Genomic DNA, 18819 nt, shown 5'->3' with positions numbered 1-18819 from the left:
ATCCAAATTCATAAAGAAAAAACAAGGATAAAGTACAAAATAATCTGTCTACTCTTTATAACAAGATATCAAACAGGTTTTCTTTGTAGAAAATCTTGAAAATACAAAATAAAGTCAAATTCAATGTCTTCTATACGGAAGAAAAACCCGACCACAACATTTTTTTTTCTGGGCAGGAAATAATAAATTAAGGTAAATAATATTTCTTCTTATCACCTGGATGGTGGGAGAGATATACTGCCCTACAGGTGTCAGTACAGGTGTGCCCCCTACAGGTGTCAGTACAGGTGTGCCCCCTACAGGAGTCAGTACAGGTGTGCCCCCTACAGGTATTCCGCGTCTTGGGTATGCTGGAAAGGAGGCAGGACTTCAGCCTGGCCGGGTTCGTCTGTCTGGGTCGTTACAGCGTGGCGACCGTGAGTCTCTCTCTGTCTGTCTCTCAGTCTCTCTTTCGTGTGTGTGTGTGTGTGTGTGTGTGTGTGTGTCCCTTATTTTTTCTCTCTCTCATGTGCTCCATAAACTTACCTAACTTAAGCAATAAACTTGGAACCCATTTGGTGTTGGATTAGTACTGGGTCTTTATCCTGATGGTTATGTTAGGCTGGGGTAGGTTGTCTTTGATAATGGTTAGGTTAAGTTGGTTAGGGTTAAGTTATATATGGTTGCCTTTTGAGATTGTCTATATTTTAGATTAGGTTAGGTTAGGTTAGGTTAGGTTAGGTTAGGTTAGTTTAGGTTTAGAATAAGATTATTTCCCCCCATTATTTCCTCCCTTTGTACTGATTGTTACTGACTCCTGTTTCTCTCTCCCCCATTACTACTAGACCACAAGTTTTATCATATCTTACGTCGTCATCGCTATGCAGTTCCGGGGAGGGTGACCGGTGCGACGTCTGTGGGTCACTCATTAACACCAAGTGGTCCTCAGCTGCTCTGTATAGTGTCGTGTTACATGTTGCTGTGTACCCAAGAGAGCCAGCAGTGTACGTTGTTATTACCGATATTATTTTGTACATATTTACAGACATACATATATTAGACACGTACACATCTACATATACACATCACACACACACACACACACACACACACACACACACCTTTCTTTCATAAAACATGAAATATAATTCACTTCTAACCTTCACCTAAACATTAAGTCATACAAGACCTCAGAACCTAACCTAACCTAACCAAGCACAAGTCACTAACCCTCATGTAAACACAGGACTTCATTATTATCTATGTACCTTTTACAACATTTCTCCTGATATGCGATTGGCCAAAAAAAAAAAAGTTATACAAACAAAATAAAAATGTATAATGAATCTCTTTTTGTTAATGTGGTTCCTTCACGATTCATTATTCAGTATTATTAAAAAATAACCAATTCTATTATATTTTTATTATGTTCAACACAACTCCTATAATGGGTGTTTATTATGTTATATGGTCAGAAGCCACAGAGGGTCGCGTTTGTGTGTGTGTGTGTGTGTGTGTGTGTGTGTGTGTGTGTGTGTGTGTGTGTGTGTGCCAACATGAACTTTATGCCTAAATGTTACTTGTGAAAATATAATAAGAAGTAATTTTCTCTTTTTCTCTCTTCGTCTGTCTATCTCTCTTTTGCTCTCTCACCTTTTGTATTTAACTTTCTCTTTCTCTCTCTCTTCTTCTCTTCTCACTCGTAATCTTTTTCTCTTTCACTCTTTCTTCTTAAAGTTTTCTCTCCGTCTCTATTTTTTTTTATCTCCTCATCTCAATCTCTCTTTCTTTCTTTATTTCCTTATTCGCATTCCTCTCTCCCTCTCTCTTTCCCGTTCTCTCTCTCTCCCACTTCCATTCTTTCCTCCACCTCCCCTCTCTCTCTCTCTCTCTCATCTCCATCGTAAACTGTTCTTGCATAAAAAAAATAGTTCCCCACGTCACCTTTCCCTCCCTCCACTCCTCTCCCCTCCCTCTCCTCCCTCCTCCCTCCCTCCCCTCTCCCCCCTTAACCCCTTAGGTACTCTCTCTCTCTCTCTCTCTCTCTCTCTCTCTCTCTCTCTCTCTCTCTCTCTCTCTCTCTCTCTCTCCTCCCTGTTTTCATTTTTCTTTTCTTTCTTTTACTCTCCCATTTTTCCTCTCACTTTACATTCTCACTTTTATGACGAGAAAAGGAAATGAAAAATATAATGAAAATTGACAATAAAAATGTAAAAGAGAAATAAAGGAAGAGAAACAAAGAAAGGGGGGAAAAATAAGGGAAGAAACTAAAGAGGAAATTAAAATAAGAGGAAAACAAGAGAATGGGAAAAAATAAAGTCAAGCAACAGCAAATAAAAAAAAGAAAATATTAACTATAAACAAAAAAGATAAAGAAAGAAGAGCGAAAGAAAAACATAAATTAAGAAAAAATACAGAAATTAGTCACAGAGTCAATCAATCAAAGTACCTTCTTCTTATCTGAGGGTTGGCGACCACAGCCCTACATTTATGGGCTGTTTTTACCAACCCTATAAGAGTTTGTATTTCTGTGGGATCTAGTTTTTAATGTCATTCCTCCATCTCAGTCTCTACCTTCCCCCGGCCCTCCTACCTTCAACTTTACCCATTAATGTTTCTGTTATTATCCCCTCAACCCTAATTATGTGACCAAAGTATTTATTTTTTTTCCTTTTCTGTACATTTTAAGCATTTCGCATGAAGTTTTTAATAATCTTAGGACTTCATTTGTTTTCCTCACAGTGTAGCATATTTTTAACATTCGGCTATAGCACCATGTCAAACAAACAGTTATACTTATATAAATGTGGGCTACATACATTATGTTTATATAAGTACATCACCCAAGGTAACTAGACTATGAGCAGTGTATACAGTAGTCATAATTGTACATGTGACAGTATTTTCCACTGACCTCTCCCGCGCCTTGAATGCTTGGGTCAGCAGTTAAGTAGCCGGCTTCTGGCCAGTCTCTCATCCATGTCAAAAGTGTGTTTAACGAAGCTCATAACGGTGATATCCTAGTTATTGTGCAATAGTTTATTTTCTTAATAAATGGAAAACAGACCATTTGGGTTTGATAACTTAACCCATAAACATTTATTTATGTTACTTGCAGTGTACCATTAATACTGACTCTACAGAATCTTCATCAGTGACTACAACAGGTAAACAGACGATGACAACCACATTTCAGAGCCTCCAACCTGTGCTGAAAGTGTCCACGCTTCTGACCCATACATCAGTCCTTGCCATATAAAGCCTCTCAGCAGCCTCCTTTTCTCAGATTGTGGGTTATTTATTAATCTTTGAGTTCATATCATTCATGTCTATTAGCAAACTCTACCACCGAAGAAAATGGGCAACGATGTAATATTAAAACAGAAAGAAAACGAATATAAAATATTTTTACCCACAACTCTTTTGTTTCATTATTTATATTATATATATATATATATATATATATATATATATATATATATATATATATATATATATATATATATATATATTATTTATTTATTTTTCCTTTACTCCCTAACCTTTTCCGTCTCTCCCCTACCTACAACTCTTCCCTCACCTATCCCTAAATTATGTCCTCCACTTACCTTCCCTCTCTCTCCGTCCCTCCTTCACTCATCTACCTATAACTATTCTCTCCGAAACCCTCCTTGTTTCCCTCACCCTTCCTCCTTCACTATATACCTTTTATCAGCCCTCACCCTCTCCCCTCTTCCTCTCTCCCTTCACTCTCTCGCCCCTTTCACTCTCTCCCCTCTACCACCATCACCCCAGTTACATGTCCCCCTTTGGTTAGAGAGAAAAAAAATAGAATGAAAAAAAAGAAAAGAAAATAAAGTCCTGTATTCGATCGTTTACAGAGGGTGTCAGGCCATGAGGGGTGGAAGGGAACAGCCGACTGGAACACTGCGACAGATTGCTAGTTCCTGGTCGAAATATAAGTTATTATTTTTTCGTCTTCCTCCACTCAGCTAAATGTCGATACACAACAGAGAGAGATTACATACACGAGCCTTTGTTGAAAGACTTCCAAAATGTCTACGTGTTACAAGTCATTCTATACTTGTGGTCTTTCTTTTGTGCATAACAACACAATAGTGAATCTGGCTTATGTATGGATGAATTATTAATGAGTAAATAAATGAATGGATGAATAACCAGCTGCGTGAATTGACACACATATATAAAAAATCTGAATGAACAAAATGTATATACAAGTATACAAAGGAATGGATGTAAAATAAGTACAGTCCACAACATACTGTAACATGCACTCAAGTACATGTATTATCATAAAAATGTACGATAGTCTAACATAGGTATCGCACGAAGGTACATCCCAGAGAGTACACAAACATATCAATGTGAAATTATACGTTCGTTCACCTGCACGTGAGACAACAGACCAGAGGACCTCACGGGGCAGGTTAGGGTGAAAGAGTATACGTCAGGCTCAAGAGTTCATTATAAAAGAGTGCGTAAGATTAAAAGTGCATGAGGTAAAATGTGTGTGAGGCTAAAAGGGTGTGGCGGGGGGAGGGGGGGGTAAAAGAGTGCGTGAGGTCAAGAATGCATCTAGTTAAGAGTATGTCAGGCTCAAGAGTCTATGACACTACGAATGCGATAAAAGTGGAACAGACTGAGAGTGCGACAGACTAAGAGTGCCGCGTGTGTTGACAAAGGTGGGAACTCCGTCAGAGGCACAGCTCATCCTCTGGGCTTAAAAGACTGAAAATAAAAGTCATTGAAGTTATAAAGGAGGAGGAGAAGGAGGAGGAGAATGAACCTTTGTTAGGTTACGTATACAGAAAAAATCTCAAAAAAGTCTCGTACGTTAATTTTTTCTCTTAAGTGGCAATATTATGGACGTATCTAACTAACTCACTCACTTGACTACTGAGGAGGTGTGTGTGTGTGTGTGTGTGTGTGTGTGTGTGTGTGTGTGTGTGTGTGTGTGTGGTCTCCATCGCTGAGGGAGGGTCAAGATGTGGGAGGGGAAGGGGGAAAACCTTACAGGAACTCAGTTAGGGGTAAAGTAATCTGGGGAAGAGCCTTACCACCTGGTCTACCTGCGATTCAATCAGGGTAGCGACACACTGCCTTGCCGCTGACGCCTCTCGGGTGTAGACTAACGCTATAATGTTTAATTTAGTCTTTGCGTTTTACATAATATCGTCACAGGTGGACGTGAAATATATGCAAAACCTCAAGTAAGTTGTACCATTGAACCGTAATGGAAATCCCTTCTGTTTTGTCTTTTCTCTGAAATATCTAAGAATTCCATTAATATTAGTTAATTAATTATTATCTAATCTCTTATAACCTAGTCCAAGCCATGATAATTTTAACATACATAGTTATTATTTATGACAAAATCCATTAAATATACATTAACACTCTACATCAAGTCATCCCATTACATAAAGAATATATTGAGTAAAACTTATACCAGGTAGAACAAATAAGGGTTACCAACGAGAGGATAAACAAAACATAACCAAAAATAAAAAATAAACATGTTAAAAATGACTTCCTTCGTGTGTTGAGGACTTACGCCTGAACTACGAACGATAGCTGATGGAAGGAGAACACTGGAGGTTGTCTTCGCATGTGCTCTTGTAAGTTATTATGTTATTCTCTTTGCTAACAGTGTAACAAAGAGTACTGAGAACATCGCTACATATTCTGATCATCATTTTCAAGTATCAAAGAACACCAAGGGTTTTTTTTCAGTAACACGGAGAGATGATGGACTTTCAGAACATTTTTTACTCCCCTAGCTCATGAATGCATCAATAACATTATTTAGGGAAGCAATCGAGTTCTTTTGTGAATTATTAACGATACTAGGAAATACAATGACCTTGATATTAACGTTGTAATGAAGGTTTGAGTTGTATAGTGTCATGGATGTTAAGAGCAGGAGACGAATTTACTAATGGAACTGAAGGATAGAATAAGAGACAAAGGCAGAATATTTACGTAAGAGAAGAGAGAATTCGAGATGTATTATATATATATATATATATATATATATATATATATATATATATATATATATATATATATATATATATATATATATATATATATATATATATATATATATATATATATATATATATATATGTGTGTGTGTGTGTGTGTGTATGATTAATAAAGTCAAGCTCAATCCCAGGGATTTTTCTTTTCTTTCAACAAACAGGAACTTAAATAAATTCAATGACTCTTCTCTAATACAGGACGTCTTCTTACTACTACTACTACTACTACTTCTACAATTACTACTACTAACATTATACTACATTTATTACTACTACAACTACCACCATCATCACCAACACCACAGCTACTAATATGACCACTACTACCAGCACCAACAGTACTACTACTACTACTACCACAACCATGACTACCTTACAAAAACACAAATCGCGTCTCCCTATTCACTTTTCTCAAACCTTCTGTTCTAAATAGATTTTCGTGATTAATGAAGTCTCACCTGTCCGTAATGGTGGGGTCTACTGGGGGCTCTGGGGGCTCTTCTCAAGCACGATAATGGACATGAGCGTCCTCAATGGGGGTCCAGAGTTTTTAATGGAGTTGGGGAAGGTGGAATGGGAGGGATGGGGAGGGAATGGGATGGGGGGGTGGGTGGGACGAGAAGAGGGAGGAAGGAGAGGATAGGGTGGGGTGGGATAGGGAGAGGTATAAGAGGGGGATGGGGGGGGGGAGAGAGAGAGAGAGAGAGAGAGGACGCTAATCTTAGACCTTGAGTAATGAAGTAAGTCTAATGGAGTCTAAAGGGATTCTTCAGCCTAATGGGAACTAAGGGGTTAAAGGGGATTCTCATATCTAAAGGGTTTCTCCAATCGAAATGGTTTCTGTCTAGTTTTAAGGGGTACAATGGTTCTTCCGTCTCATCTAAGGGGTTCAGTATAATCTAAGGGGCGTCTGTCTCATATATGGGCGTCTAAGGGTGTTCTGACTTATCTATGGGGTTCTACTATCATCTAAATGGATTCCAGTATCATCTAAAGGGGTTCCAGTATCACCTAAGGGGTTCCAGTATCATTTAAGGGTTCCAGTATCATCTAAGGGGTTCCAGTATCATCTAAAGGGGTTCCAGTATCATTTAAGGGGTTCCAGTGTCACCTAAGGAGTTCCAGTATCATTTAAGGGGTTCCAGTATCATCTAAGGAGTTCCAGTATCATTTAAGGGGTTCCAGTGTCATCTAAGGGGTTTCAGTATCATCTAAGGGGTTCCAGTATCATCTAAGGGGTTCCAGTATCATCTAAGGAGTTCCAGTATCATCTAAGGAGTTCCAGTATCATCTAAGGAGTTCCAGTATCATCTAAGGGGTTCCAGTATCATCTAAGGAGTTCCAGTATCATCTAAGGGGTTCCAGTATCATCTAGGGGTTCCAGTATCATCTAAGGGGTTCCAGTATCATCTAAGGGGTTCCACTATCATCTAAGGGGTTCCAGTATCATCTAAGAGGTTCCACTATCATCTAAGGGGTTCCACTATCATCTAAGGGGTTCCAGTATCATCTAAGGGGTTCCAGTATCATCTAAGGGGTTCCAGTATCATCTAAGGGGTTCCACTATCATCAGCCATAGATGTAACGAAGACTCAGGAAACTTAAGTAATCATACGACAATATTCCTCCTCTATTGTCACTTTCTCCATCACTAATATATTAAACAAAGTCAAAGTAATTCCTCATTTACAATTAAGAGTAAAATTAATTCGCCATTACCAATTATTAGTCTAAAATAACTCGGTATTTCCATTTACTTAAGACTAAAACTAATTCGCCACTTCCGATAACACAAAAATAAAATCGTCGATTCCAGTGACCAAAATCCAATACACTTCGCCATTTGCACTGACCACCAAAAAAATAGACCCCCAAAAAAAAAAAAAATTCCATTCCAAAGACCAAAGGCCAAAACAATTCGCCATTTCCACTGACCGAAAAAGACCCAAATAATTCGATCATTTCCGATGTCCAATAACGCGACAATCAGGTCATTATTACTGCTGTCTGAAGCATCAATTTGCTTCTTAAACAGCGAGGAATTCACGCGAGTAGAAATTGACAAGAAAAGGTATTTACCTCCCGTTGATAAGCAATTTGGTGTCCAGGGGGAGCGACTGGTCTTTTGAAATTCAGCAAATTTGCCCAGGAGCCAAGAGAGAGAGAGAGAGAGAGAGAGAGAGAGAGAGAGAGAGAGAGAGAGAGAGAGAGAGAGAGAGAGAGAGAGAGAGAGAGATTATCTATCACACCAACATAGAAACTACAGATGCCTCGTTACCCCTCCCCAACCCCCCTAGGATAATGTTGTAATTACCTTCATGTTAACTTTACGACGGTCTCTCGTCTCATACAACGACAAACATAAAAGAAAAAAATCCGACCTAAACCAAAAAAAATAAATAAAAATAATATGGTTTAAATAAAGATAAAACGATTAAAGAAAGACAATAAAAGAAAATATAAAAAACAAAACAAGAGACAACAAGAGCAAGAAACACGAAAATCTGTCCCAAATATATTGAGGGGAAAATATAGGAAGTTGGTGAAGGAGGGAGAGAGAGAGGGAGGGAGGAAAGGGCAGAGGGAAGGAGGAAAGGGCGGAGGGAAGGAGGAAAGGGCGGAGGGAAGGAGGAAAGGGCGGAGGGAAGGAGGAAAGGAAGTAAAAATCAGGAAAGAATGGAAAGAGAAGGAAAATTGGAGAAATGGAAAGATGGAGGAAGGGAACGACTAAGAGAAGGAGGGAGGCAGGGAAGGAGGGAGGCAGGGAAGGAGGGAGGCAGGGAAGGAGGGAGACAGGGTGGGCCCCACGTTGCAAGCGGCCGACCTAAATCTCGACGCAATACTGCATCTTGCCACGCGAGGAGAGGCTTGCAACTTACCCAAACTATTTACTAATACAAAACTGAAAATTGTGTTGACATTTGCCATTACAGGAACTACGCATTTATTTTGGCCTCTTAAGACCAAGGGTATTTTGTGATGCCGAGTAAAAAATTTCTGTCCCTTGTGTTATAGGTGGAGTGTGTTATAGGTAGGGTGTGTTATGGGTGGGGTGTGTTATGGGTGGGGTGTGTTATGGGTGGGGTGTGTTATGGGTGGGGTGTGTTATAGGTGGGGTGTGTTATGGGTGGGGTGTGTTATGGGTGGGGTAATGTTATACGTTAGAATTAATGTTATGGGTGGGGTGTATATTATGGGTGGGGTGTGTTATAGGTGGGGTGTGTTATAGGTAAAGTGTGTTATAGGTGGGGGAGTGTTATAGGTAAATTAATGTTATGGGTGGGTGTGTTATGGGTGGGAGTGTGTTATGGGTGGGGTATGTTATGGGTGAGGAATTAATGTTATGGAGCAGGGTGTGTGCTGGTGGGAATTGTGTTATGGGTGGGATGTGTTATAGGTGGGATGTGTTATGGGTGGGGTGTGTTATGGGTGGGGTGTGTTATGGGTGGGGTGTGTTATGGGTGGGGTGTGTTATAGGTGGGGTGTGTTATGGGTAGGGGTGTGTTATGGGTGGGAATTGTGTTATGGGTGGGAATTGTGTTATGGGGTGGGGGTGTGTTATGGGTGGGGTGTGTTATGGGTGGGGTGTGTTATGGGTGGGGTGTGTTATGGGTGGGGTGTGTTATGGGTGGGGTGTGTTATGGGTGGGGTGTGTTATGGGTGGGGTGTGTTATGGGTGGGGTGTGTTATGGGTGGGGTGTGTTATGGGTGGGGTGTGTTATGGGTGGGGTGTGTGTTATAAATGGGTGGTTCTAGAATGGGATGTTAATTATAGGTATTATAGGTAGGGTGTGTTATAGGTAGGGTGTGTTATAGGTGGAGTGTGTTATCGATGGAGTGTCAAGAGTATAGAGTGCCTTATGGGTGAAGTGTTTTAATGAGTGTGTGTTATAGTCATAGATAAGAGTGCGTTACAAGTAGAGTGGGTTACAACTAGTGTGCGTTACGTGTATAGAGTGTTAAGGTTAGAATGCGTTATGATTAGAGTATATTACGTATAAAATGCGCCATCGACAGAGTGCGTAAAAATTGGAATATACAGCCACACAAAACACCAAAATCTTATCCCCAGCAAAAAATAAAAAAAAATCCCTCATTATCTAAAAAAAAAAAAAAAAAATTCTCTCAAAGCAAATAAAATTAACAATAACCCAAACCCAAACAAACAACAATAAACCCAAAAAATCGAAACCAAAAGCAATTATTTTTCATTTCTTTCTCCAATTGTCTCTGTTTAACAAATTCAATGTCCCGTAATTACACAGGAATAGTCCATTTATTGTTATTCTGGCTAATTTATCTTCTAAATGGCCATTAAATATCCCCAGTAACATAACACACGACCTCACTTTATCTTGACTATCTTTTTTCTATGAGACGGAGATTGACTTTTGTGGGTTTAATTTTGATTGCAGAATTTAAAGTTGGGTTTATACGAAGAAGAAATAAACCTCTTGATTGGTGCACGTGGTTATGAGAGAGAGAGAGAGAGAGAGAGAGAGAGAGAGAGAGAGAGAGATTCAGAGGAAGGACAAGGGCGTATCTGTCTCGCCTCAAGGATTTACTGCTTCATCAAGAGCGCGAAGTAGGCGACCTCCTCCTCCTCCTCCTCCTCCTCCTCCTCCTCCTCTTACACTATGTAGGACAGAGGAAGGAAAGAGATGGATGATGGGTGAAGGACAGAAATAAATATAGAAGGAAACGGAGAGACATAGAACGAAAGAGGAGAGAGGAAAAAATGAATAAGTGGTGAAGGGAGAATAGTTAATTGTGGTTGAGGCATGGCGTAAGGGAGAATAAAGGAGGGGGGAATATAGGGTGGAGAAGGGAAGGAGAGTATAGGAAAGAGAAGGTAAGAGAATCAAGAAAATGAGAGAGGTTGGGTACACAGATTATGGACTAAACAATTTTCAGTCATCAGACACCACGATCGAAGTACCCGGCAGGTGTGGGGGTAATATCTGGCAGGTGTGGGGTAATATTTGGCAGGTGTGGGGGTAATATCTGGCAGGTGTGGGGGTAATATCTGGCAGATGTGTGGTAATATCTGGCAACTATGTGATGGTACTTGGGAAATATCTTGTATTCTTCGGTATATCGTCTCGCCTACCTGTGTATTGCTACTAACGCTTAATTAATTACCTGTGTGACCGAATTCGTCCTTATTTGTCACCAGCTGAGGGACACTATAAACAGTTTGGTGGCCCCTGGCGAGTACCCAAGAGCATCATCCATTAAGTAAATACATTTTTAAACCATTATTTCAGGAAACTTTGCTCCTAAATTCTGACCGCAAAATATTCTGGCTTCTGAAACTTCGAGTCGACTCCCTGGTCAAAAAATTATTTAAGCCTTGCATGGACTCACTCACGCACCGACGCACGCTATTGTTTCTACTACGTATATTGCCTCACTGGCTTCTGTGAACAAAACAAAAAGTTATAACCGTAACATAACGCCTCACATAACTTCCACATATAAACACACAGGTTGTAGTATATTATCCACCACGTGATTAAATAATAACACATATACATCAAGCAGTAAGAAACTATAGGTAATAACACCAAATTATGCTAATAACATACAATACCATTCAACAGTAACGAATAAAAAACCCGTTCATTTATCAACATGACCCTTCCATCAAAGTACATTAGCAGAATTGTAGTTTTTCTTCTATTTTTTTTTTTGTAAGCTTAATGTATGTGGTGGTATATCTTGTACACCCCCAGGCCCTCGTGTTATTTAAGGCTTGAGGTCACTCACGGCACGATGGCTGATTCCCACCCCCCCTGTTATGAAAGTAAATTAGGAACTAGTTTGTATAAGGGGCTGGTGTGTTCTTTTGAGAGTCTCTTATCTAATAGTTTAATTTGTCTTATCTTTAGTTTTAATTAGTGCTCAACGCTGTATCTAAACCATGTAGTTCTCGAATAGAAACTAAGGCTTGTGAACGATACATAAAGACCACACGGGGCCGTAGAACCCCATCGAGTCTTTCAGATTATAATTTTCCTTCAACACAACACAGGCGAAGAACTTCTCCACCTCTGGCGCCACGGTAATGCATGCACTCATTTTTTTTTTTTTTTACGTGGAAGCAATATTTGTTTTTTGTTTAACCAGAAATTCTGTGCTAAGAAAAAGACAAAAAATCAAGTCGCATTATCGCAGTTTTGAGTGATGGCGCCTCAAACTACAGTGCTTCATCGACCAAGGTCTGTGAGCACGATAAAAGAGTTGATGATTTGTCTGCATAAAACATAATTAACACAGGTGGGTAAAACAGGTGGGAATCTAATTAAGACGAAAATTACTAATTCGTCCTGCCACATATAAAAATCGTTTAAACAACAACAACAAGAGTGTAAACAATAAACCAAAAACAATAAAAACAACAACAGCAAAGTGTTAACAATAAAGTACAAACAATACAAACAAAACTACAATAATTACAACATAAACTCTACTAATGTCCTTTGATAAAATGTGGTGCGTTGATAAGTGTATTTTACAGTTATTTTTCTTTCACTTACTGTTACTGTATGCTATTATCCTATTACGGTGCTATTATCATGCCTACTACTAGCGTGCGTGTGTGTGTCAATATTAAACTAGTTAGATATATTTGTACTATATGAGCGATATGTTTCAGGTATGTGGTTCTGCGTTTGGTCACCAGATGGCAGTAAAGTGGCGGATGTGGATACAAGTGCGTGCGTCTGTGTGCGAAAGAGGGTGTGTGTGTCTCCGTACGTGAATGAAACCATACGTGTGTCCTTGCGTGAATGAGGCCATAAGTGTGTCCGTGCGTGAATGAGGCCATAAATGCGAACCGTGCGTAATAGAAGCCAAAAGTGCATCTGTGGGCGGGTCCTAGAAATATTTTCCATTATCTTCTGAACCACTCACTCACTCGATTGACTTCAACTGTAACGTGGGAGTTGGGTGGGGTGATTCCTTACATGGTTTCTCAGAACTACTCAACATGTGAATACAATCCACAGAATTCTCCGTCGTTTACAGATTTTTTTATTTGTCGAGAGAATTTCACTGTTTGTTGAGACGCAGAGAAGCATTGACAGTCTCCAAAACTGCTTGTAATACTAATAACTTAATTGACGTTACAGTATTTATCCTTTATGGTTTTTTGTGAGGGTGGATCAACGGGTAGAGATGGACTTCAGAGTGCAAGACAAACACAAGGGAGAGCGGTGCTGGACAGGTGTAGGGAGTGAGGGTAAGAGCTAGGAGGAAGTGTACAGAACTGAATACGAATATAGGTTAGATATTCGTTTGATATTTATAATTGTAAATGATTAATTTTTCACTCTACGTCTTTACACTACACATGTATTGAAAGATTCTATGTAGTACATTCTTAAAGCTGTGGACAGTTTGCTAACAGTAGTAAGTTGTCTTAGGTATTTCAACAGATATGATGAAACTGTAGCATAATAGAATATCTTTAAGACGTTCTGGAATATGAGAACGTTCATCCACATACATTCTTCAATTTATTTTTGTTATTCAGGAACACTAAAAGGTAAAAGGGGATTAACTCTGCCACCTGTATTGATCTACCCTGAATAACTTATCACCATGATGAGGTATTCCACCACACAGGTTCCTCACCGGAGTTATGACGAGTCTTCACACCTCTCTCCAACCTGTCGTTATCTTCACCTCCACGATCGGCCATAAGAGAAAAAAACAAACAAATCGTCACTTATTCAGTATTCTGAGTAAGATATTTTGTGTTGCTCGTCGTGGTAGGGGGATAAATGATTCACAAACCCATCGTCGTCAGCTCCCCTCGACCCGCATCATCGACCACCATCGCCTTGTTTTATGTATGAATGCCTGATTTGTTGTGCAGGTGAAGTGTGTCTTAACTTCCGGGGAGCAATATTACAGCAACAACCGATGATGGCAGCTTGTGTAAAATTGATAGAGAGTGAGGGAGAGGTGAGAGAGAGGGGGAGGGGAGGGGGAGGGGGAGGGAGAGAGAGGGAGAGGGAGGAAGAGAGAGATGGGGTAATAAAGAAAAACAGTAGAATATGTTAACCTGCCACATATGTATTCCGCTCGCCTGTAAACTCTTGGCAAAAGGCACGGCGTCGCCTGAACCAACTGTCAGGAACATAACACTCACGATATATCCTGTGTAGTTAAATATCAGGGTATGGTCGACTAATTCTATATATAACCTGACCTTAATCTAACCTGACCGCGGCTAAAAATAGGTTACTCGGATATTTTTATTGAATTTTCGGGTTATTCTAATTTAATCTTAACCGGAAAAGACTTCAGAAAAGTTCAACATTTACTTTTGATTTTTTATATCAGTAGAAAATTAAAAATATAAATATGAAGAAAAAAATACAACATATGAACTTTCTTTTCTTTACTGATACAAAAGAATTCCTGTCTAAGATAAAAGTTAAAAAATCGTTCCGGGCAAAAGGTCGACAGTATACATTAATCCACCGGGAGTAAACTTGCCCTACTATACGCTGTCTTCCTGAAGTATCACAACTGAAACATTAAACCTTAGGAAAATATTTGGTATCCGGTGAAATGTTTTGTCGAACTTTCGTTTCTGATTTATTTTACTCCATTTTCATTTTCTTTTTCTTTTTTTTTTTGTAATTGATCGAGCCATTATGCCGGGACAGTTCATGAAAAATAGACTAGTAGATACACCGAACATTTCATATATACTTGTTTTATTTTAAGCAGTACACCACCGCCGCTGGTTGGATGAGAAACGTTAACAGAATTTATTTATTATTTTCCCTGGCACCTACACCCCCCCCCCCCCCCTCACATCATTTTTTTTGCCATATTGTGGCTGCTAACTTAACCCAAAGACGCTCTGAGTCTGAATTCTGGAAACATGACAACTTCCAATTCTCTTTTGACTTCGCTTCTTGGTCACTCACGGAGGTCCTTCAGATCACTTATGTATATCTCGGGCTATTCTTCATAATAAACTCATCTATAACAAATAAAAAAAATAGACGCATTAAGCTTCTTGGAAAAGGGGAATGTTGAATCTTACGTTGGGGAAGACTTGCTATCATTGTGTTTGACTTTATTCTTTCATGAGTGTGTTCTACATACCAACACCCAGAAGACTCCCCAGTAGATAGTTCATTTGCTGTTGCAGGTAAGTAAGAGCTGGAGCTTATGATTATGGTACTGCAGTATTCATTGCCGCGTGACTCCAGTACAGAAATGTCCCCATTTGACGCATATAAAAAGTCATAAGAGTCCTGACGGATACTCACAGTCATGCGTATAACTAGTTGAATACGCGATAACTCTGCGTCAGGGTAGCAACAGGATTTTGTGTTTGTCTGTCTTAGTGGTTGAGAGGAGTTTGTCGTGTTAAGGGGAAGAAGCTTCGTACGTTTGGTGTTAAGGTCAATCCAGCCCACTTTACAATAGCATGACTCTTTATAGGTCTTGTATAGTCAATGCTAATCCACCTCAGCTCATCCTAATGCACCCCACAAGTTTACAACCCATCTCTACCCACCTTAAACCCACCCCAAGATATCACAATCCATCTCTACCCACCTTAAACCCACCCCAAGATATCACAACCCATCTTTAGCCCACCACAACCCACGAACGTCCACACTATACCATCCTCATCCACCTAAATAATATATAAATGATCAATGACAAAATATCAATAAATCATCACTAATTTGCTAAAATAAAATACAAATAAATGAATAACTAATAAAAAATATATAAAAAATCAAATATAAAACTAGAGACTATACTCAACGAAATATTTAATTACGTAAAAATAAAGAAAAACGTAAAAAGAAAAACTCAGACCAGATTCTCATATTTTGTGTTGGCAAATGACGACAGCCGCAGCAGAATTAGCTCCAATAAAATTTATATCATGGAAGTTGAAAGCGTTTAATAGCCGGTGGACCATAACTGTTGGCGTCATGATGATGGACCTCCTGATGAAGTGCAGTAATGTCGCCGGCAAATGGTCAGCGATATTGGCGTAGGCTTTAAAAAAAAAAAAAAAAAATCATGCAGATACGGAATGAAAAGGTTGAAAACATTTCCAGCAGTTCTAATTTTTGGTTGATGTTGCGTTCACGTCTTTAACACCAGCAGACAACAATGTGGTCTGGGGGATAAAGTTTGGGTCAGAAAATATTCATGGAAAACGAAAAGTAAAGTCGAAATATTATGTCAAAATGGAAAAAGCAAAAATTAAATTATTACGTCATTAAATATTCTATTTTGCTCTGCAGTTAAACCAGACTGGAGCTATTCTGAGTTTATTTTTCATAGTAATTCAGTTTTTTATTAAAATTTAAAACTAAGACTCGATCATTAAATCTTCTGTTTCCGTCGACGAGTACCCAGGCTAAGAGATGCAGGTGAGTTCAGGAGCACAGAGCCACCTAGAGAAAGTTAGGCTCATAACATCTTAGGGTCCGAAGGATTTGATCGGTCTGAACCTTCCTCAGTGACCAAGCATAGAGCAGTTTGTGGGTATTCGCTTTAGTGTTGCACGTGGGGGTAATTAGTAACTGGGATGGGCCGATGTGGTATATACAGTATGTACTCTGTGGTCTATATGATGAGTAGAGTGGGATGTTCTTATCTTTATGCTGTAATACACCCTGTGGCAATTTGACCAAACACAACTCCATACAATTGTGGCTTCAGTCTGGAGATGGACATGACTCCGGCTGACACAGGAGGTGGTGGACTATGTGAGGTCCGCACCATGCAAGGGTTGTGTGGTGCACTAGCAAGTAATAGTCGGCACTTACAACATACATTATGCATCACCGCGTCTACATGTATACCGGCACACGCACGCACGCACGCACACATACACACATACAACACCTCATCACCGCCGACGATCCTCCTTGTTTACGACCCTCCCAACAATATGTTACGAGAGGAACTCCGGTACTTGATGCACAGTACAATTACGGATAACTGGCGGCTTTAAAATAGGAATTTTTCACATTAATAATTGAAACTCCTGCCTGACTGTATCACCAACGGGGGGAAACCTGCTAAGAAAACAAGAACCTCACGCACTTGGCCCTGAATCTGCTCCTCACACACGAGTATACTACATAGACATTAGCTAAGAATTTCACTCACACAGGCACTCATCGCGTGAACATAAACGTGATGTATAAGCGAAATGGCGTGTGCTGGATACGTTCATTTTAATATTGCATAAAACCACCGTGAGTAGCTCTGGCCAGCCGTGGTATGCCGTGTTATGCCGTATTATGCCGTATTTCTCCCCGTTATGCCGTGAGAAGCGTATAAATCGTGTTCTTATCTTCCCTGACACCTTCTCATTGTACCAGGGTCTCATGTCACAAGAATCAGGAATGCAAATTTGTTCGTACGTATAGACTTGGTGGCCGTGCAGGACACCGCCCTCAGATACTCTCTTGGGGTATAGGATGTGTGTGTGTTGGCGTATGAGAGATCCTTCCCATAATCCCTATAGAGAAAGAAAGAAAGAAAGAACATGAGAGAGAGAGAGAGAGAGAGAGAGAGAGAGAGAGAGAGAGAGAGAGAGAGTCTTTTCCTTATCGCCGTATTTTCCTCCACATGATAATATTGGTATAGAACATTCCACGTTATCCAATATTTTCACTGCTCTCATTTTCTCCTCCTCTTATCTTGTCTTTTCTCTTCTTTCCTTTTCCTTATCGCCTCCACCTCTTCCTCTTCTCTCCTACCTTTCCTTCCCCTTTCTTCCTTACCACTACCATCACTTCCTCCAATTTCTCTTCTAAACCTCACTTCTTTCTCCTCCTCCTCTCTCCTCTTCTCCCCTTCTTTCCCTCTCCACAGAATCTTCTCCCCCTCCGCCTTTCTTTTTCCCTTCCTCCTCTCTCCTCCATTTTCTCTTCTTCCTCTCCTCTCCCTTCCTCACCATCACCTCCTCTTCTCTATAAACGAGTTCACCTCCAGGATGCCAAGTTTGGATAGGAGGTCGCTTGGGAGGGGAGGAGAAGAGGGGAGGAGGAGAGGGGGGGGGGAGGAAGACAAAGATGCCTCCTCGGTGCCATCATTACTTAATGGCTTCACTTAAACACTTAAAACTTTGCCCTTGACTACAGAGAGTTTATAATGTGTGGTGTAGTGTGATGGTCTGGAAGTTGACCCTTCACCTACCTTGACAGTTTTCTCTTGAAGGTGGTATATAGGATGTGTACAATGTATAGTGTGTGTGTGTGATGTATATTAAATACCGTAGTGTGAATGGTGTATATATTGTATAGAGAGTGTAGTGTGTATTGTGTCGTATACTGTGTGTTGTGTAGTGTGTAAAGTGTCTTGTCGGATGTATAGTAGCATGTCATGTGTAAAGTATAGTGTTATGTAGTGAATATAGTGTCATACTGTATGCAAAGTGTCATACCTTGTGTATAGTGTCGTGTTGTATATACCATTGCCGTACAAGGTGTCCATCCAGTGCCATCTACCGTTCGTATGAGGAACCTACTAGAACCGTTCCCTCTCACCTATTGTTTATATTCATCATGTTATCATCATCATCTCCGAATGTGTGCTCAGTTAACTAGTCCTCGATCTATCACCTGCCGTTCACACATAACTCAGGGAAACAGGATACCGGCAAGACCACGACTTCCAAGCACAGGTCAACAGCGACCTGGTAACAAGACGTGACCCTGAACTCTCCAATTAAAGGAGGCTTACAGGGGGAAGTCAGGGGTCAGTCTTA

At 40.0% G+C, this 18819-nt stretch overlaps 1 long non-coding RNA gene across 1 annotated transcript in view; it reads right to left on the bottom strand.

Annotated features, from left to right (window-relative positions):
* Positions 1–854: 854 nt before the first annotated feature.
* The window catches only part of LOC121874886, a 97006-nt gene continuing 79041 nt past the window's right edge, over positions 855–18819 (bottom strand). Inside the window, exon 4 of the long non-coding RNA XR_006090507.1 lies at positions 855–958. This is a non-coding gene — a long non-coding RNA (uncharacterized LOC121874886). The remainder of the gene's footprint in view (positions 959–18819) is intronic.

This window comes from Homarus americanus, unplaced genomic scaffold (genome assembly GCF_018991925.1).
Source record: "Homarus americanus isolate GMGI-L3 unplaced genomic scaffold, GMGI_Hamer_2.0 scaffold56009, whole genome shotgun sequence".
Lineage (NCBI taxonomy): Eukaryota > Metazoa > Arthropoda > Malacostraca > Decapoda > Nephropidae > Homarus > Homarus americanus.
This window is presented reverse-complemented; position numbering and strand designations above follow the sequence as displayed.